The following is a 22,202-nucleotide window of genomic DNA, read 5'->3' as shown; positions in this document are numbered from 1 at the left end:
GCCCCTTCTCATTTTATTCCTCCAATACATCATCTAATCAAAAACCCTAATTAGGCCCTATTCTGAGCTAGGGGGCTTAATTTCGGGGGTCAAAACATCTTGAAATCAGCTGTAACTTCGGGATTCTCTCTAAAATCATCATATCTGACGGCCCTGAAAATTTGGTGAAAAGTTGTCAGGACCATGGTGCCCGGAGTGCACACGGTCCCAGACATTTTTCCCAAAATTTTAGGAGCACGATCCAATCATAAAATAAAGCTTAACCCCAAGAAATTGGTGGGATATTCAATCTCTAGGTCGGCCAAAAGTTGGAATTAAGACCTAGGGTTTCATACATAAGAGCTCTCTTTCTTCATTTGAAGGGATCGGAATTTTGTTTTCAGGAACCTCATGTGCAGCGAAAGGGTAGATCTTTGAAGACTTCAACAACTTACAACATCCCTCTATCAAGCATTTATAAAATCCATTCATCCATTTAGGGCTTGGAAGACATTGAAGAACAATAGGAGATTACCGACTGAAGATTGGCTTGTACCTCTCCCTTGGGGGTTGGGTATGATTTCATGTTGTTTTCATGTCTTTGCATAAGCTTCAATATCTAATTTATTCATGCTTTAGATCACTTTGCATCTTGATTTAGAGCATTTACATTATCATTGACAAGCAATTAGGGTTTACTTTCTAGGTTGCTCTAATTTGTTTACTTGCATTTTAGATCTTGCACACACACAAGGTCTGCACACACATTACTTTTACAATAGAACTTGGCTATTCATGGAGGTGGAAATCACTGAAGCGGGGGTTTGACTAAGGAAAAACCCTATATAGCCGCCCAAACACCCTTTTCAGATATAAGTGCAAGTTTTGAGACTTGGACGACGCCGCAGGTTGTAGATCCGAAAGAAGCAGGTCGAGATAGCACCCCACACCAAATTGTAGAGCAGAATACCAGGATAGGCGCATGGGGCACCTTGGTCCTACCAAGACAGGGGCGTTGGGCACCCTGGTCCCTGGGACAGAGGCGCTGGGCACCTTGGTCCTCCTGACAGACAGCATTTCAGACAGTTTCCAGAGTGCAAAACAGTGGTTTTAGGTGCAGTTTCAGGTGCAAAATCAGGACAGTGGCGCCCGCGCCCCCGTCCTGAACATTTCCACTTATATTTTGACTTTGGGTACGCATCTGCATTCTTGTTTTATCCTTGTGTTTACAGCTTTCCATTGTTTAAGTTCAATTCTGCAATCTTGTTGTTAGCTCATACTTGCATTTTAGGGTTAGGAATTGGACTTGCATAATCTTACCTTTCAAATACAACGAAGGAATAGAAATCCTAATAGGTAGCCCATGGCTCTCTCTTTCACAAAAAGAAGTAGCCAATTGTGTGATACCTCTAGGCTCTTTCATATTCCGTAATGTGTGACAAGAGGTAGGATTAGGGCATGATAACCTAGTCTCGCTTTTTTCCCCCACACATTTTGGTGAACCCGACGTGAACCTATCATTGCTTCTTCTTGCATTGCATTTGTTAGATCTAGATCTAGATTTAGTGTTTTTTTTCATTTCATTTTCATTAAAAAGAAAAAAAGAAAAAAAAAAAGAGTGTGTTTCCTTGCATTGTGTGTTTAAATTTCATGCAACTTTTATTTCAAAATGTCAGACTTTTATTTGCAAAATGTTCATGCTTATGATGATTATTATGGGTATAGCCAAGATGAATTAGATGAAGCTTTAGATGACTTTTTGAACCCTAAAGATGCCAAACCTTCATTTTACCAAAAACTCATAAACCTTGTTACTATGCCATTTCATTGCGATGAGAAAGATAAGTTGAATGAGTCCTCTCAAGGGTACATTCCTATCAACTCTTCCACTAAATCTGGTAACATGGTTGTTTTCAACAATCCCCTCTATGAAGAGATATCTCCTTTTGAATCAAAAGATAAACCTTTTAATAGATATGATCATGCTTTGTTGGATGATGCTCTTGATGACTTTGTGGCTTTATCGAAATCTTTAAACAAGAACAAGACTTCTAAATTAGTTAACATGATAAACTTGAATGAGCATAAAAAGCCTCTCTTTGAAGTCCAAGGAGCTTATCCTTCTCCCACCTTTCAAAGTCCTAAATCACCTCTCCTTACTGTCTAAGGAGGGTATGATCATGATTCCTTTCATACTTCGAATAAACCAATCATCATTGTGCAAGGAAGAAAACCTGTAAGTCCTTATAGTTATGCCAAGCAAATAACTAGAGAGAGTTATCATGCGGTTGCCCATACTTATCATACTAGAAATAATAGGCAGCCTAGTCCTCCTCCTATTATTCCAGTTTCTCTTCTGAATCCTCAACCAATTCTTCCGCAAGCTCCATGTATTTTACAAGTTCTTAGTAAGGAATATGATCTCATAGAACAACTTAAGGTTACCCCTGCTAAGATATCCCTTTGGGATTTGATTCAAACTTCTTCCACTCATCATGGAATGTTACAAGATGCCTTGAAAGATTTGAATGTTCCTCCACTGAATACATCTAGTAATATAGCATCTTTGGTTAACTCTGTGATGAATCCTAAAGCTCAAATTGTGTTTACCCAATATGAGTTGCCTACTAGTGAAATCCAACATCAGTATGATCCCTTGATGATTGTGGTTATCATGAAAGACACTGCTATAAGACGAACACTAGTGGATAATGGCTCTGGTCTCAATGTGTGTAGCATTAATCTTTTGCATAAGATGAATGTGGATACATCCTTAATTGAGCCGGACTCTCATCCTATTCGAGGCTTTGATAATGTGGCTAAAACTTCATTAGGTACTATCACCTTACCCATCACAGTGGGGCCTGTAACTTTGCCTACACCTATCCATGTTATGTCGGGAAATCTAACATACAACTTGCTACTAGGGAGACCTTGGATTCACAGTATGCAAGCTATCCCCTCTACATTGCATAGACAAGTTAAATTTATTTATAACAATAAGACATATACCTTGATAGGTGATACTAATTTTCAAGCTTGTTTGCAAACATCTACTTCCAAGGGGGGTTCTTCTAAGCCGTCCTCATCTAGTGATGACTCTTTAAATAAGATACCTATCGATGAGTCCTTGCTCTCTGATGATCAAAATTCTTTGGATGAGTCTGGAGCTCCTGAAGAAGACTCTTCTCACCTTGAAACTACACAAAAGAAGGATTTTGATCCTGAGAAGGTTCTTGCAGACGACGATTGGGGATCCCTTGATTTTAATCCCACCTTTGTAGGTGAATATAAGGTTCCTTCTAGAGAGCTTAAAGTTGAAAAGAAGGAAGAAACTAAAAATCAATCAACATTACCTGAACCTATGAGTAATAATTTTGTGGCTGCTTCTCAAACTTCTTCTCCCCGCACCTCTAATTCTGAAGAGTTTGATTCTTTGTCTTATGAAAAACCGCCTTCTCTTTCTGAAATGGCTGATCGTTATGGTCATGGTTTTTGCATTTTTGCTAAGCATGGGTACCATGGAAAGGGTTGTGGCGCTCACGAACAAGGAATAAAGGTTCCTCTAGAGAATAATCTTCATAACCATGCCTTTGGACTTGGCTATAATCCCTGCAAGTGTACTAAAGCTTCTAAGAGACCATGTATTAGTGTTAATACTATTTCTACATCTTTATCAATACAACACCCCAAGTATATTGATGGGGATCCTTCGTGTGCCTATGCTTTTGATGTTTTCCCTACCGATGATGCTTTAGCTGAATTTTTGGGAGCCTATGACACTCTTCCTCATTATCATCACAATAGGGGACTCCCTTATTGTTTGAATGCTGAAGCCTATTTTGGAAAAGAGATTGATAATGATGAGATTGTGAAAGAATTCCCTCAGTTAAAGGATACTCCTCAACAAAGTAATCTTCTCATAAGTGACAACGCTAATGTTAAGATGGATCCTTGCAATGAAGAAAAAGTTATTAAAATTGGAAAATGTTTGGATGAAGAGGAACAGAAACAATATGAAGATTTATTGCATGAATTCCCCGAGATCTTTGCTTGGACATACTCTGACATGCCTGGTATAGATCCTAAGATTGTTACTCATAACATTCTCTTAGTTCCTGATGCTAAGCCCGTGAAACAAAAGATTTGAAAAATGAATCCTAAGGTGGCTCTGCTTGTTAAGGTTGAGATTGAAAAGTTATTGGAGGCTGGATTTATCCGCTCTATTGATTATTCCCCATGGATTTCAAATATTGTCGCTGTGGCTAAACCAGATAATAAAATAAGAATGTGCACCGATTTCTGAGATTTAAATAAGGCTTCTTTAAAAGATGATTTCCCTCTTCCAAACATTGACATGATAGTTGATTCTACGATAGGACATGCCTTGTTATCCTTCATGGATGGCTTTTCAGGATACAATCAAATTTTCATTAACCCTCAAGATCAATTCAAAACTACTTTCACCACTCCTTGGGGTATGTTTTGTTGGATAATGATGCCTTTTGGACTTAAAAATGCTAGTACAACTTATCAACGAGCGATGACCCTTATCTTTCATGATTACATGCATAAGATTCTAGAAGACTATGTTGATGATGTTTTAGCCAAATCCATTCTCCGCATAGATCATATTAAAATCCTTCGTCAAATCTTTGAAAGGATTCGTAAATATCACATGCACTTGAATCCCCAAAAATGTGTTTTTGGTGTGGATAGTGGAAAACTATTAGGATTCATAGTTTCGCATCGTGGGATTGAGGTGGATACTAAGAAAATAAATGCTATTGTCAACATGCCACCTCCTAGAAATGTGTCTCAACTCAAAAGCTTACAAGGAAAAATTCAAGCTATTCGTAGGTTTGTATCTCAACTTGCGGATCATACTTTTCCTTTCACTCAACTTCTCAAAAAGAATATCACTTTTCAATGGAATGAAGATTGTTAGCAAGCATTTGAAGATTTAAAAATGTATTTGGCTAATCCTCCTATCCTTCAACCAGCTGAACCTTCTAAACCCTTCCTTCTTTATACGGCTGCATCCTCTCATGCTCTTGCAGCATTATTGGCACAACATGATAAAGATGGTAAGGAGTGTTCGGTTTATTATATAAGTCGTACCTTACTTGATTATGAGACCCGATATTCTGCGATAGAAAAACAATGCTTGGCCTTGGTGTTTGCGACTCAGAAATTAAGACATTATCTCTTAAACTCAGAAGTCCACGTCATGGTAAAGTTTGATCCGTTGAAGCATCTTTTCTCTAAAACTGATTTATCAGGATGCCTAGCTAAGTGGGTTATGATGTTAACTGAATTTGACCTTAAATTTGTTTCACAAAGAGAAATTAAAGGGCAAGCGTTGACTGATCACCTAGCTGAGGCCCCTTCACCTTTCTCCTTCCCTAACCTTGAGTCTTTTCCTGACGACTTCATTCTTTGTATAGAGAAAGATGAAACTTGGGAGTTGTATTTTGATGGCTCTAAGTGTCATATGGGATCGGGGGCAGGTGTTGTTCTAATTTCTCCTACAAAGAAGTCTATTCCCTTATCTTATCATCTCAATTTCCTATGTACCAATAACATTGCTGAGTATGAGGCTCTTATAGCAGGAATAAAGGCAGACTTAGCTCTGAATATAAAACACATACATATTTTTGGAGATTCTCAACTGATTATAAGACAAGTAACAGGACTGTATCAAGCGAAACAAGACAAGTTATTACAATATAAAGACCTTGCTATCTCTTTGTTACAAAAATTTGATTCTTACACCATAGAACCTATTCCTCGAAAAGATAATCGACATGCGGATGCAATGGCATGTGTGGCTTCTCTTATATCTTTAGAGGACCCTATGGTTGATCTTAAATTTGTTATTCACAACCTTACTTCTCCAGCTATTGTAGATGATTCCAGCCTGGTGACATGTTGTGACTTCATAGACTCAGATGAATGGTACTCGCATATCGTAAGATACTTGACTGATGGTACCTTTCCTGATTCCGCCAATAGGAACACTAGGGCTAGAGTTCGCAAGTTGTCTGCTAGGTATATCATTCTTTCTAATGTTCTTTATCAAAGGCATTATAACGGTCTTCTCCTTCGCTATCTTAACAAATCAGAAATCCCTATTGCTCTTGAAGAGACGCATTCAGGTGCCTGTGGGGGGCATTTTGGAGGTAAATCCTTGGTTCAAAGATTACTTCGTATGGGATATTATTGGCAAACTATGCAGCAGGATTCTTTTTCATTTGTTAAGAAATGTCATCAATGCCAACAACACAATAATTTGATTCATGCTCCTGCCCAAGAACTCCGTTCTCAGGTAGCCTCTTGGCCTTTCTCTACATGGGGGTTGGATCTCATCGGTAAAATCTCTCCTCCTTCATCTCAAGGACATATTTTCATTATAACCGCAATAGATTACTTTACAAAGTGGGTAGAAGTTGTTCCTCTTCACTCCACTACAGCTGAAGTGATTTGTTGATTTCTTCTAGAAAACATTATTTCTCAATTTGGGATACCTTCCACTATAATCTCTGATAATGGGACATCATTTAAGAATAAAGACGTGAAGCAATTCCTCGAGAAATATCATATCAAGCATCGATTTTCTACACCATACTATCCTCAATCAAATGGTCAAGCCGAATCATCCAATAAAATAATCGAACAAATTCTTCACAAAACCGTGAATAAGCATGGTAAGGATTGGAGTACTCAGCTAATCTATGCTCTTTGGGCCTACCGAACGAGTGTACGAATTGCCACGGGAACTACTCCTTATAATCTTGTTTATGGTGCTGATGCTATTATACCTTTAGAATTAGAGATTCCATCACTTAGAGTTTCTCTCAAAGGTATAATAGATGATGACTCCTATAGAGAACAAAGACTTCAACAGCTTGAGATGCTTGATGAATAGCGTATAAATGCTCTTGAGCATATTCAAGCGTATCACAAAACTCTACAACGAAGTTATAATGATAAGGTTATTCAAAGTTCCTTCTCAGTGGGTGACTTAGTGCTCTATGAGAATCAGTGCAATGTGAATGCCTTACCTGAAGAAAAGGGAAAATTCAGTCCTAATTGTCTTGGACCATATATCGTTATTGAAGATTATGGATCGGGTGCTTACAAAATAGCGGATGTAGATGGTACGCCTCTTAAAGACCCTATAAACGCTCTGCACCTGCATAGATACTATGCTTAATTCCTCATTCCTAATCATTTATCTATTTCCTTTCTCACTTCTTCAAAATTGGATAATATGTTAGCATATCTTTGTTAGAGCAAATGGAATTAAATGATGTTTTGTGTAATCTATATTGCTTCGTTCCTGACAAGCGTGTTTCTTTACTTTATGGTTTGTCTTGAATTCATTTTATGTAAATTGCAAAAGATTTACATTTTTCATTATGTTGACATATTATACAATGTTTTTATGTGTTAAGTTGAATCATGTCATGTTGTGTTTAAATTCAAATTAAATCACATTGGTTATATGATTCGTAGGCTTAATACATACTTTCTTCCTTATCATCAATATAGTAATTGATCAAATATTTTGATTAAGTCACACATGTATCAATTTAATCATGGAGCATTGAGAAATCAATCACATGGAAATTAAATTTGGAACATACATGTACACTTACCAAATGTATTAACTTTAATCACAATACACATTGTTTAGGCATTAAAGATAACACGTTTGAAACAAGGAAGCATGTATATATATATATATATGTGTGGATCAATATACAAAGGTAGGTCACTACACACCCAAAATATGACCTACCCTACATCATAAAATCATCTTCTATCCCTAGGGCTGGTGGCCGGAGAGTGACGACTAGATGCTCCCTCCTGATCCGGCCATGCAGGTGGACCCATAGGCGTATACCATGATATAGATCATGAATGGCTCCGAGAGGAACTCCTACGATCCCTATCCATAAGGATAGCGTGATACAAGGTAGCCTCAGCCTGAGCTGCTGCTAGATCACGCTGTGCTCGCTGAAGGTCCTCTGATAGAGCCCGCTCTCTCTCCCTCCATATCTCTACCTGTACTCGAAATGGGGAAAACAAATCATCATGCCGACCCACGTTCTCTTGAGGTCTATAAGCAACCTGTGAGGAACTAGGGACTTGCGATGTCATAGAGATATCTGTCACTGTTTGCTGGATCAAGGAGCGCCACTCCTGCACATTAGCTGTAGCACTAGAACAGATTTTGTGTTAGTACCATTTTATATCATCAAAACATCAATCAATCAATATAAATCTACTATACCTGGATCTCCCTCACGCCAGTAGGGATCATGATATGGTAGCATCTGTGGCTGGGAACTACTAGGCTCCCCACGCTTGAACAATCTATGCACAATGGGTGTAGGCTACCCCGTACTAGAAACAGGTCTCCGTATCATCTCATGTTACCCCTTTTGGGAAATAGGAGGAGGATCCAGGGCTATGGTATCATCCCCTGAATGGTGGGGAGTAGCATCTGACCCCTCCTCCTCATCTCTCTCCTCCTCGTCATCATCCTCGTCCTCCTCCTCCTCGGCACTAGGCTGATCTCCTATAGGCAGATCAGGACCTCCTGCCTCCTCATGATCCTCTCCCTCCTCTGGCTCCTCCAATCTGGATCTGTGATCCTCATCTCGATCTCCATGTCTCCATGGGCCTGGATGGCCTGTCGGATGATCTGGTGGAAAGATAGGCCCTAGGTATGATCTCATAAACTAGGAATGATACCTGCGCTGTGCCCCAGGGTCTGCAGCATAATCAGTGACCACATCCTGATCGGACCCCTCTATATCTGTGATCTCGATATCGTCTATCGTCGGTCTCACTACTGCTCTGGGTCTAGGAAGGACTCGTGAGTGTCGAGTATAGATGGGCACATTGGCTGGGACACACTGCTCTAGCCCGAACTGCCTCTATACTCGATCAAAGTAGAATGGGACTATGATGTGTGGATATCGTCCTCTTAGTAGGCGGTTCCTCTGTAGGCATACTAACTATCTCTCCATCCCATCCCATCTGTGCATCCACAGATATGGTCTCCACACGGTCACCTCAGCTGTCAATCTGTCAACTATCACTCTCCAATACAATAGATCTCCAAATCTCCACTCGCTGGTAAGTGGATAAGCAAATACCCTAGGTCGCTCGCTAGCCATACTCATCGAATAGCCGACAAGCCTGGTGCATGTAAAGTGCTCAAATATCCACACCTGCAGAAGTGTGCATGTCATCAAGTTGCAACCCTGTCCGAAAACATACTCCTCGAGGTCATGATAGAGATGTGCAAGCATACTCCGACCCCAGGCATATACTCTCCTATGTCTCTCCATAGCCCTGATGCACCATGTGAGACCCCCATGCATGTGTGTACCTCACCCATTAGGGCAGACAGCTAGTGCAATGATGGCTATCATAAGACGTCTCATGAGGGGCACCTCTCTTGTAGGGTGTAAGAGTCAGCTGACCATGATACGACCTCTCGTCTCGCTTGGCATGACTCTCCCTATGCAATATACCTGCTCCCTCTGATAATCCTCTATTGACCGATCGGTCGCATATGTCACGGTAGCTCCTCTGATCGGTAGGTGAAGAATGCGGTACACATCCTCAAGTGTCACCGTCATCTCCCCTATTGGAAGCTGGAATGTGCATGTATCAAGATCCCATCTCTCCATGAGTGCCATCAGCATCGCGGGATGAAATCGGATGGCCGACATAAGAATCATAGACCACAAACGTACTATCGACAATGTGTCTCTCTCTGCCTGGGTAAGTTGGGGAATCTGATCTCGCAAACTGCGAAGAATCTGCCCCGCCGTATGCTCTCTCATGTACGGGAGACCCTGCATCACAAAAACATAACTATAATCAATACTCAATCATCAAAGTCATTCATGCAAACTGTCGAACATCGTATGCTAACCCTAGTATCTCTCGCCAAGCCCTGTCAGGGACCATGGCGCCCTGAGGGGACCATGGCGCCCTGTCAGGGACCATGGCGCCTTGAGGGGACCATGGCGCCCCACAGGGACCATGGCACCCTGAGGGGACCATGGCGCCCCACAGGGACCAAGGCACCCTGTGTGGGACCCACGGTCGGGTTCCAGGGCCCGCAAACAATCACAGAAAGTCAAAATGCAAAAAATCAAAAGTCAAAGTTCAGTTAACTCACCTCGTCCATTGGCTTGTCATCGATCACGGCCTGTCGCATGATCTCAATCCTCGTGGGATGCTCTGGTCATCGTGAAGGCATGATGATGGCTATGTGGGCTCCGCTGCAATGAACAGTACTTAGAATCAACAAAGTGACAAATGCAAATGTCTCTTTCAAGGTATATACTTTCATTCTTTTACATTTACTTTCAAAACCCTAATTTTCCTCTATCACTCATTTCATCATAACTTGAGTTTGGGAGATGCGATTTTCGAACCGTTTGTTGTGTAGGAATTGTATTTTCACTCCCCTACTCTCGGGATGTTCCAAAAAGTGCTCTGATGAAGCCTTTTCAGTGAACATCCCTCATCAATACTCTCTTACACAATTTGTCGTAAGTAAACATGCTACCCTATTTCACCTCCCTAATAAGCAAGTCGAAACAGGGGGGGCATATAGCTACTCACAAATTTCATCACTTTCCTTAGTAAGAATTAGGTGATTTTGTGATCTAACATGTGTTTTGTAGGGTGCGGTTCCTAATTGTGTACTGCAGATACCACTGGGGGCTTCGTCCGACAAACTTATGGATATATCCTTTTTCAAATGATGTTTACTTTCTGTACTTTAGCTTGCATATGCACGTAGTACTCATATGACCGCTAAAGTGGGGGCTAAATGTAATGTCATAAATTGTATGCACTTGCTAAAGCAGTACAATTTAACACCTAGTTTAGCACCCACCTTGGCGCAGTTGCATTTTGCATTGCATTTCCCCTTTAGCACTTAATTAATCAAATTAATTAGGTCTAAAGGTTCTATTTCATCATTCTTCACATCATAAAGTCGGGCCCTTTCATTAAAGTGTGCCCCTTTTCATTTTATTCCTCCAATACATCATCTAATCAAAAACCCTAATTAGGCCGTATTCTGAGCTTGGGGGCTTAATTTCGGGGGTCAAAACATCTTGAAATCAGCTGTAACTTCAGGATTCTCTCTAAAATCATCATATCCGATGGCCCTGAAAATTTGGTGAAAAGTTGTTGGGACCATGGCGCCCGGAGTGCACACGGTCCCAGACATTTTTCCCAAAATTTTAGGAGCACGATCCAATCATAAAATAAAGCTTAACCCCAAGAAATTGGCAGGATATTCAATCTTTAGGTCATCCAAAAGTTGGAATTAAGACCTAGGGTTTCATACATAAGAGCTCTCTTTCTTCATTTGAAGGGATCGGAATTTTGTTTTTAGGAACCTCATGTGCAGTGAAAGAGTAGATCTTTGAAGACTTCAACAACTTACAACATCCCTCTATCAAGCATTTATCAAATCCATTCATCCATTTAGGGCTTGGAAGACATTGAAGAACAATAGGAGATTACCGACTGAAGATTGGCTTGTACCTCTCCCTTGGGGGTTGGGTATGATTTCATGTTGTTTTCATGTCTTTGCATAAGCTTCAATATCTCATTTATTCATGCTTTAGATCACTTTGCATCTTGATTTAGAGCATTTACATTATTATTGACAAGCAATTAGGGTTTACTTTCTAGGTTGCTCTAGTTTGCTTACTTGCATTTTAGATCTTGCACACACACAAGGTCTGCACACACATTAATTTTACAATACAACTTGGCTATTCGTGGAGGTGGAAATCACTGAAGTGGGGGTTTGACTAAGGCAAAACCCTATATAGCCGCCCAAACACCCTTTTCAGATATAAGTGCAGGTTTCGAGACTCGGACGACGCCGCAGGTTGCAAATCTGGAAGAAGCAGGTCGAGACAGCACCCCACACCAAATTGCAGAGCAGAATACCAGGATAGGGGCATGGGGCACCCTAGTCCTACCAGGACAGTGGCACTGGGCACCCTGGTCCCTGGGACAGAGGCGCTGGGCGCCCTGGTCCCCCTGATAGACAGCATTTTAGACAGTTTCTAGAGTGCAAAACAGTGGTTTCAGGTGCAGTTTCAGGTGCAAAATTAGGACAGTGGCACCTGCGCCCCCGTCCTGAACATTTCCACTCAGATTTTGACTCCGGGTACACATCTGCATTCTTGTTTTATCCTTGTGTTTACAATTTTCCATTGTTTAAGTTCAATTCTACAATCTTGTTGTTAGCTCATACTTGCATTTTAGGGTTAGGAATTGGACTTGCATAATCTTACCTTTCAAATACAACGAAGGAATAGAAATCCTAATAGGTAGCCCGTGGCTCTCTCTTTCACAAAAAGAAGTAGCCAATTGTGTGATACCTCTAGGCTCTTTCGTATTCCGTAATGTGTGACAAGAGGTAGGATTAGGGCATGATAACCTAGTCTCGCTTTTTTCCCCCACACAAGAAATATCTAGTAACATGACACAAAAAGCACTGTTAAAGTGTCAGCACTGTCAAACAATCGGTGGATGGTAACTCATCACAAAATTCTGGTTGGTAACTCATCACAGAGTATTACCGGTTCATACAAAATAGTGGTTCAAGCAAAATGCCAATTGCCGGTTTGACAAAATGAAGATTGGGAAATATGTGTTCCGCCACTTTGATCCTTCGCACCGCTTGAGATCCTTGAACCACTTGGGGTTAACATACCACTTCAGATCGGTAAACACTTTCTGCAAAACACCAATAGTCTAAGGACTATAATGCTTCATACTGGTTGGAACATGTACCGGTTGAGCTTTAATTAATACATACAAAAATGATCTCAATGCAAGTGTGTGTCCATCAATGACAATCACATTATAAACATAAAAAATGCCAACAAACTCCCCCTTTGGCATTGATGACAACACTTAGGAAATTTTTACATCTAAGTGTTTTACAAAAATATGCCAGAATCAAAATTACTCCCCCTAAGGATATACACTATCCCTTTTGCAGAAAATACAATGTATACTACTTCTTAATAGAAATAACATGAAAGTATACATCAAAACATTCAAAATTTATACTTCTCCCCCTTTGCCAACAATGACAACAAAATATTATAGATTAACACCTGTGTCATTAGGATTAAAAGAATAAGAGTTTATGACAATAAGGAATAAAACTTGTCAAAAATAGATTTGAAGTCTTGCAAAAATTGTTTCATAGATAAGGAATAGGACTCAAGTAGGGAGGTTGCCACTTCTTTCTCTATCTGCATCTGGGAGACATGTTCTTCCATGGCATTTAGTGTGCTCATCTCCTATGTTGCCATTAAGGTATCCAGATTAAGGTAGCACTTTTGAAGTATTTGCAGATGTGGGAGTAGAACTAGTTGTAGCTCCTACAAATCTCATGACCAGGTGTTGATCTCATGCTCCATTTTTGTTGTCTAGATGTGAAACCGGTGAACGGTTTGCCCATAGGCTGTAAAAGAGTCGTATGGAAGCTTGAAGGTACTCATATATAACTACAAATCAGATTGAAGCTTTTTCTTTTGTGTAAGCACATCGTCACAGAACAAATGGGGCTAGAAAAACTTGCTGAGTAGAAGATTCCCCTCATCCAGAGCATTCCTTATATCCTTCTATGCTTTTTGCAACTCAGACTGGAGCTCATTAAGCTTCTTCACTAGGGCAATATTAAGAGCCTTTTGAAGCTCTTTCTTGGCATTTGCCTCTGCTACCTCCTCTAAGCTCTGCACCTGATCATCTACTATTGTGTATAGGAGCTTTAGTTGTGCCAATGATGAGTCGGTACTTGGGAGGTTTGTACCGGGTAACAAATCGGTAAGAGTGTCCACCACAGCTTGGATCACATCTTGCTCCTTCTTCCTGCTTAACACCTCAAGGTGTTCTTGAGAAACCTTGATGCTCTGCAGTAGCTCCATTTCACTTGCAAACTAGAGGTCAATGGGACTGGTAAGGTCAACCAGTTTGGCTTGACTACCAGTTGCCTTAGGTGTCTCCATATGCATGCTCTTTACCGCTTCAGCTTCCTTGTTCTCCTCTGCCTTCTTCTTTTCTACTTTCTTCCTCTTCTCCTCTGCCTTATCTTCCTCTTCCTTCTTCTTTTCTACTTCCTTACACTTCTCCTCTTCTTTAATCTTCTTCTCATCCTCTTCCTCTTTCTTCTTCCTTGCATCTTCTTATTTCTTTTTCTCTTCTTCCTCTTCTTTTCTTTTCTTCTCTTCTTATTTTCTCTTTTCTTCCTGTTTCTATTTCTCCTCATCTTCTTCCTTTTTCTTCTTCTCCTCTTCATCCTTCTTCTTCTTCTCCTCTTCATCCTTCTTCTTCTTCTCCTCTTCTACTTTCTTCTTCTCCTCTTCAACTTTCTTCTTCTCCTCTTCATCCTTCTTCTTCTCTGCTTGCTTCTTTGCTTCCTCCTTTTTGTCCTCTATTTCCTTTTGCTTTACTTCATGTTCTGCCTGCTTCTCCTATCCTGTTACTTCCGATGGTGTACCCTGAGCAACATCCTCTCCATCCAGAGCATCGACATCAATAGTGTCGATAGGCTCAACAACTGGGTTTCCTTCATCATCAAACACTTCATCCGGTTTGGTTATTCCCGGTTCTTGCTCAGCCTTCATGTTGGTTTCAGCCACTCTATGCATCTTTAGGGCTTCTAGAGAAAGGGTATGTGTATTCTTGAGCACTTCTTTACCCTTCCCTTCCAGTAACAGTTGTCTTCTTCTTCTTGTGAAGAAGAGGCCTTTGTATTTATTCATTACTTCAAACAGTTCTGAATTTTATACATCAGGAAAACATTTAGCAAAAACTTTTTCTCTCATTTCCTATTCCTGCTCTATGGTAATGCACCATTTATTGTCTAAGGACTTATACAAAGAATCTAGTGTCTCATATCTAATTTCTGAAGGTGACCGGTCATTATCACATAAATATTGAATTATTTCTTTTTCAACCGCTTCCTTTTCATCATCATTAAAGTCATCAAAACAATCAATCAAATCATTAAACACTTTTCTCCTAATGTTTTTGATAGTTCTTTGACAAAGTGTCAAAGGTTTGTAGGAGGAGATGTCAATATTTACTGGTGCTGATGATGTCAGTTCATTCTTTGTCTTTTTCTTTGCTTGACATGTCTTCTTTGGTTTTTCCTCAGACACGGTTTCTTCTGAGTATGATGAGGCATTCCTTGTCTTCCTCTTTCTGTCAAACACTTTAGCAGGTGCCACTTTCGGCTTCTTTTTAGCCAAGGAGAACTTGGTCACTGTAGGACTAGCTGTAGTAGTTGGTGTTGATGTTGAAGGCATTGCTTTTGCCTTCTTCACTGAAGGTTTTTTTCCTTTCTTTAATGAGGGTTCCTCAACCGGTGTTATCCTTTCTCGGTATGTGCATGTTCTCTTTGCCTTTGGATCAAGCGGTGAGGCAATAAGGGTAGAGGCATATCCTTCTAGCATATCATTCATTACCTCATAGCCCATAGACTCCACTTCCTCTTGTCTGGGCTCAACAACCTCCATTATGCATTGATCCCCTTTAATGGTGAAACAAATATCATCTTCATATTTCTTGACAATATCTCCAGATATTCTCATCCTCTGACTCATTTTTTGTCTAAACTCATCAAAGTACTTGTTCAGAACTTCAGGGTAACCGGTTCCAATTGCTTGAACGCTTTCCTTGATTTTCTTGGTTACCGGTTGGTCAGCAGACCACTGGACATCACCTACTCCTGGAAAGTAGCCTTGGAAGTAAAAGAACAACCCAACCAATAGTTGTCCAAACTTGAACCTCAATGCATTATCCTATTTGATCAATTTAAGATTCAACAGGAGTTGCCTTTTCATACCAGTGCATAGGTTAAATGATGCATCTTCCTTGATCATCTAGTAAGTGGCATTTACCACTATAGCAGATATAGAGTTAATTCTGCTGGCTGAGAATGTCCAGTATCCAATAACCATACATGCATATTTGATGAGGTCATCCTTGATGGAATTGATGGTCATACCTTGTGAGTCACTCACTAAACCAATGAGCTTGGACATTTTAGTCTTGCTTACCATCCTTAGGGCTGGCACTTATCTTGTATTGCAGAAACTAGTGACGACATGAATTGCTTGCGGTGTAATATCATGTGTTCTTTCCAGGTATATCTTGTCACCATGAACTCTTCTCAGGATGATCCTAATGTGATCATCTGTGAAATCCTCCAGGAAATAAACAGCATTGTGGAGCTTCTTCTTCTCCAAAATACTATACTCTGGTTTGAACCTTTTATCTTGTGCACAAAACAAACCTAGCTATGAGTGAATTGCTAGAGACCCTAGGTCTTCGATTTTACAATCTATGTAATCTGATATTCCCTCTTCTACTATCACACTAGCTAGAACTTGTGATAGGGCATTATATCTAGACTTGCATTGAATAAAGCTTGTTGAATCTATAGATGTACTAGAGCTAGTATGGGATGCAAAAGCCATGATAGAAACTGAAAACTCAAAAAATACCTTTCAAAAATCATGAATTTAGGGCTTTCAGATTCTTCTCCACCTCACACTCTGTCGGTTGCAGAATCACCGCTTTGTGTTCTTCACTTGGCCATTTGCAATTTGAATTTGAATCTCCTTCAAGGTTCCTTAATTTCTCAGAATCGTAGCACAAATCATGTTTCTTCACTCTGCACTTGAAAACCTTCTTCGCTCAAAAACTGATAGTGAGAAATGACTTGAAAAATCCTTTTAAACATATTCCTCACCTACCACAATTAATGCTCCACCATTAGGGCTAAAACCCTAATTTGTCTTTTACCATTTCCGGTCTTCTGCCAAATGACGGGTATTGCATACTAGTTAAGGTCTTTTACCAGTGTAAACTGGGGGTTTGAAACATTTCTCCGTTTTCTCCCCCTAAGCTTTTCTGAAGCTTAGTTTGCTAATTCTATGATTTCCACACTAGGTGTAGAAACTGGCTCCTCTTGTAACATTGTTGGTTTCTTCTTCCAGGTCTTGTTCATATCTACTTGAATAGTGTAAACATCAATTTTTTCTTCCAGAGTGACCGGTATGTCATCCGATGTGTTCTTTCTTGATCTACAAAATCTGGCAATGTGACCCAGTTTGTTGCAGTGATAGCAGACCAATCCAGGTGCTCTCTAGGGTCCATTGTTCATGTTTCCATTCTTCCTTCTGCATGTTGCATCAATGTGACCATGACCATGATAAATCCAATAGTTTTCTCTCCATCCGGCTGCTGGTTGATAGCCACTGTTTCTTGACTGATGATTGAAGGCATTAAACCGGTTGTGATTCTGGTTCACAAAAGGTTCAGGACCAACTTCTTGGGTGCTCTAAAGATATCTTCCAATGTTATTCATAACAGACCTGCATTTAGATGCTCTATGCCCGAAATTGTTGCATGCATAACAATTACCATTGAATCTATAGGATCTAGGCTTATCATTTAGAAAATAAGGAAAATTATTGTAAGCCTTACCCCTACACACATTGGCAGTATGTCCTTCTTTAAGACAGTTAAAGCAAACAAGTTTAAACTTTTGCTTACCTTTATCCTTTAATGCCAGTTGATTCTTTAATGTTCCAGCATTTGTACCAGAGATCTCACCTTCCTCATGACTAGAATAACCAAGTCCATTGGTATTCTTTGCCAGTTTAGCCGACTCAAGCTTTTGCTCTAGCTTAACAGTGCTCTTGTTGAACTTAGCAAGTATTTCCTTTGACTTAGAGAGTTCTTTGGAAATAGCAGCATTTATTTCCATCAGGTTTTCATTCTCAGAGATGACAATGTTCAGTTCTCCTTGCATGTCTTCCTTTTCCACTTTGTTCACATGGATTTGAGTAGTTAGGGCACTGATCTCTTGCTTCAGCTTGGAGTTTTCATGATCTTTGTCTTTGACCAGATCTTTAGCTTTCCTCCAGTTCTCAAGCTCTTGGCACGTTCGGCTAGTCAGTCCTTCCAATTCTTTTCTTAGGTTGGAATTGGATTCATTAAGCTTTTATACTTCCTGAATCAGGGCTTCCATGTTTTCTTCATCAGAGGAACTATTTTTAGATAGCTCCATCAACTTTTCTGCATGTTCTCTCCTTTTTGCTTGAGATGCCTTATATTTGACCATAAGATCATCATAGGCTTGCTCAGACTGAGTGAGCCGATGAGTAAGTTCCCTCAATGTGTATTCCCCCATATCTCTTTCCAAGTGGTTAAACTTATAGAAAGGTAGGCTCCGATACCAATTGATGAATACTAAGAGGGGGGGTGAATTAGTATGCCAAAAATCTTTGCACTTAAACACTTTGCAAGACTAACTGTAAACCGGTAAAACTGTTTAGCAGACAAACTGGTTAGCACACATGCAAACCAAATAGAAAATAATGCATTTACCCACAGAAGCAAAAACACCATAACACAAGAGATTTTGACATGGAAACCCAAATGGGAAAAACCACGGTGAGATGGAACTCACAAGTAACTATCTACAAAGTAGGAACCAAACTGGTTAAGGTCTTACAATGTTCTTTAGCAGAACAGATCCTGTTAGGAATCTCAATCTCTGTTAGGAGATAAGTTTAATTAAAGACTACCTTGCTAGAGCATTTTAGATCCATAGATGTGAACCACCTTTTTAGAGGATTTACAAACAGCTTTTGGGCCTACCCGGTTAAGGGCTACAGACTTGTCGAAGATGTGAGTAATCAACAAGTGAGTGATCTAGCAAATAGCACAGATTGCTTGGTTAGATCCTTGATAGCTCATTCCTAATGCATTCTAGCATTACTTCAGTCTTCTATACATTCATACTTTCTCTGACTCCTCAACCACCTTAAACCCTAGCAACAACGTCAACTACAACAATGACAACAACAACCTAAAACCCTAGACATGATGTCCTTATAAAGGAATCTTATTTCATGTCAGTCCAATGGGATTACAATACAATTTCCTAGGTTCAATGCATCTAGACATATCTGGTTACACGACATAAAAAGCACCATTAAAGTGTCGGCACCATCAAACAATCAGTGGATGGTAACTCATCACAGAGTATTATCGGTTCATACAAAATACCAGTTCAAGCAAAATGCCGGTTGTCGGTTTGACAAAATGAAGACTGAGAAATATGTTTTCTTCCACTTTGATCCTTCGTATCGCTTGAGATCCTCAAACCTCTTGGGGTTAACATATCGCTTCAGATCGGTAAACACTTTTTGCAAAAAACCAATAGTCTAAGGACTATAATGCTTCATACTGGTTGGAACATGTACTGCTTGAGTTTTAACTAATACATACAAAAATGATCTCAATGCAAGTGTGTGTCCATCAATGACAATCACATCATAAACATAAAAAATACCAACATCATCATGTAGCTCAAAATGATGGCTCACATGAAATCAAGTAGTCATCTCATATAGATGTGGAGACTCAATATGCCAAATCAACACCCTATTGGAATTAGGGATAACTGAGAGGGGGGGTGAATCAGTGATCTATTGGTTAGAATATTTTCACACTTAAATTTAAACCACCGGAAGCAAATAATTGAAATTGAAATGCACAAACATAAAACAAACAACCACAAGATCATAACATTGGTATTTTTACGTGGAAACCCAAATGGGAAAAACCACGGTGGGATTTGAACCCACAATATTATTCCAATATGGCCTGTAGAAAAACAATATTACAAAATGGGTATGCACATGTATTCAGGCTCACTACTCAATTGCAATAACTTGGAAGGCTACAACCCTCAAGGAAGTTTCACTGACTTACAAAGATAGTTACAGTGATGAATTACAACAAAATGAACTTTGAAATAGCATCTACAATTCCTGGATGAGTTCCGATTAAGTACTAAATATACTATCTGGATCAATTTTGTTGTTCTGCTCTGTTCTACCATGTTCTTTGCCTCAGTTAGCTATCGGATCAAGAATGCACATGTGAAATTGCACCAAAATGGATTCTAGATCATCTCTCACTTGCATACAATCACATCATCATCCAAAAAGATCATCCACACCAAAATTATATACCAACAACCACAAAATAGGTCATTTGTCATGTCGACCTACTAGTGTAACATGTAGTCACATGTTAGTTTAATCATATCACCAAAGATAAATGTGGATTACCAAAATAGTAATAAAATTATGTTTCTAAGTCGGCCCAATCAACAAAAACATGATTCAATCCACCGCAATCACTAGAAAGCTTCCAGACCAAAACTACTCTGTTCTTCCTGAAATACTAGTTAACAACAATTACTTCTGGATAAGAAGATTACAACCACCGAATCGAATCTCCATGAAGAGTTACCATCAATGACAACCCTAAACCAATAATCAGCCACCGTAAACCACCAGAAGTCACCGAATGGGTGTTAATTGCCAACAATCTCCCCCTTTGGCATTGATGGCAACACTCGTGAAAAATGGCAAGTGTTGAGCACTGTACACCGGATCAAAAGAATAAAAAGAATTTCTAAGGCTCCCCCTTAGACAAAGAATTCCACTCTTCAATACTATACATTTTTCACCATTCCTCTCCCCCTTTCACAGCAATGCCAAAGATTCACCAAAAACTTTATAAATACTTGAAGATGTCAACATAGATAGTCTTCAAAAATCTTAGGTGAGTATCCCACCCACTCTTAAAGTTATCCAAAATTGGGTTAAATGCATTAAATATAGTGACATGAATCTCTAATTCTTTAAGATCAAATGGCACAGGCCAGGCCATTTCCTTCATACAATCTACCTTGTTACTAAAAATGGTGTCCAACTGGGGGGAAATTAGGTTCCTGAGTTCACCAACTTTTGTCTAAATTTTTTCCTTGTCTGCTTGGAGGCTTGAGATCTGATCATTTAGAGTTATAATATACCCTTCAACACTTTTGGTTAGAGTTACATTAGGATCAAAAGGCTGAGAAATACTAGCAAGCTTACCCTAGAAAATACCTATATGCTTGTCTATATTAATAGTGAACTTAGGCAAAATTAGGCAATATCTATACAATTTACCACCTTTAGATAATGTATCAGAAATAATCTGCAGCCTCTCATTTAGTTTCACTCTATCATCCTCAATCATCTTCTAGAATGTCTGCAACCTAACATCCTTAAGTCTATCCAAAAATTTCTGAGGAGCAGTCTTCTCCAAAGAATCAAAACTTATATTTACATTGTTAATTAATTGCAACAATTTATTGGAGGGTCTATTATTAGAATCTAACTGTACATTTGGATCCACCATTTGCAAAACATCTATCAAGAACAAAATTAGCTTCTTGTCTTCGGATTCAAACTTCACCAAATCTTGGCTAGCCCGAGCTTGAACAACAGCTACGAGCATGAGCTTTTCTATAGGAAACATTTGTCCAAGGTTCAATGGACCATCAATATTGATAGGAATCTGAGGTGGGGTCCTTGTAATAGGAGGAGTGACAATTACCAGATCAACTACTCCTTTGCCTTTGTCAGACTCTCCAACCATTGTCTCTGCAGTCTTAGCATCCTTCTTCTCTTCTCCATCCCTTTTACCTTTTGCACCGGTGTTGCCACTTGGTGCAGTATCAACTTGTTAGATCTTAGGGGTTGCGGAGCTGTCCACCACCAAAGGTGTATCACTGGTCTCAACATCAAGTGTTGTGTTACCCTGATCTTTCAGATGTCCCTCAGTCTAAGTTTCATCCTTCTGACCACTGGAAACACCTTGCTTCTCTTCTGGCTGAGATGAATTAAATGCATCTTTGTACAGGGGATTACTTTGAATTATTTTTCTTCATATATCCTCTATTTATTTTCTCACTTCTTCCATGTTTCCAATCATTAATCTATTTACTCTATTTTTGCTTTAGAATTATTTCTTATTCGCTTCCTCAATAAGCCTCTTGACTTCATCATGAGTAATACAAGTGCAAACATTTATTAGTTCTCTCTCCTTAATTTCCTTGTTTATTGTACTTGTTGTCATTCTCCTTGCATCAATAAGGTTGTACAAGTCCTTAGGAATGGTCTTCTCCAACTCAATTAATGTCTTGCTAAAATTGTGGATGTATAATGTAGTAGCTTCTTCAAATTTTCTCTGATCAACCTCATTCAATTTCTCATAACACGCTCTAAGAT

Source organism: Cryptomeria japonica, chromosome 1 (genome assembly GCF_030272615.1).
Source record: "Cryptomeria japonica chromosome 1, Sugi_1.0, whole genome shotgun sequence".
NCBI lineage: Eukaryota > Viridiplantae > Streptophyta > Pinopsida > Cupressales > Cupressaceae > Cryptomeria > Cryptomeria japonica.
The sequence above is the reverse complement of the archived record's forward strand: the minus strand, read 5'-3'. Positions refer to the sequence as shown.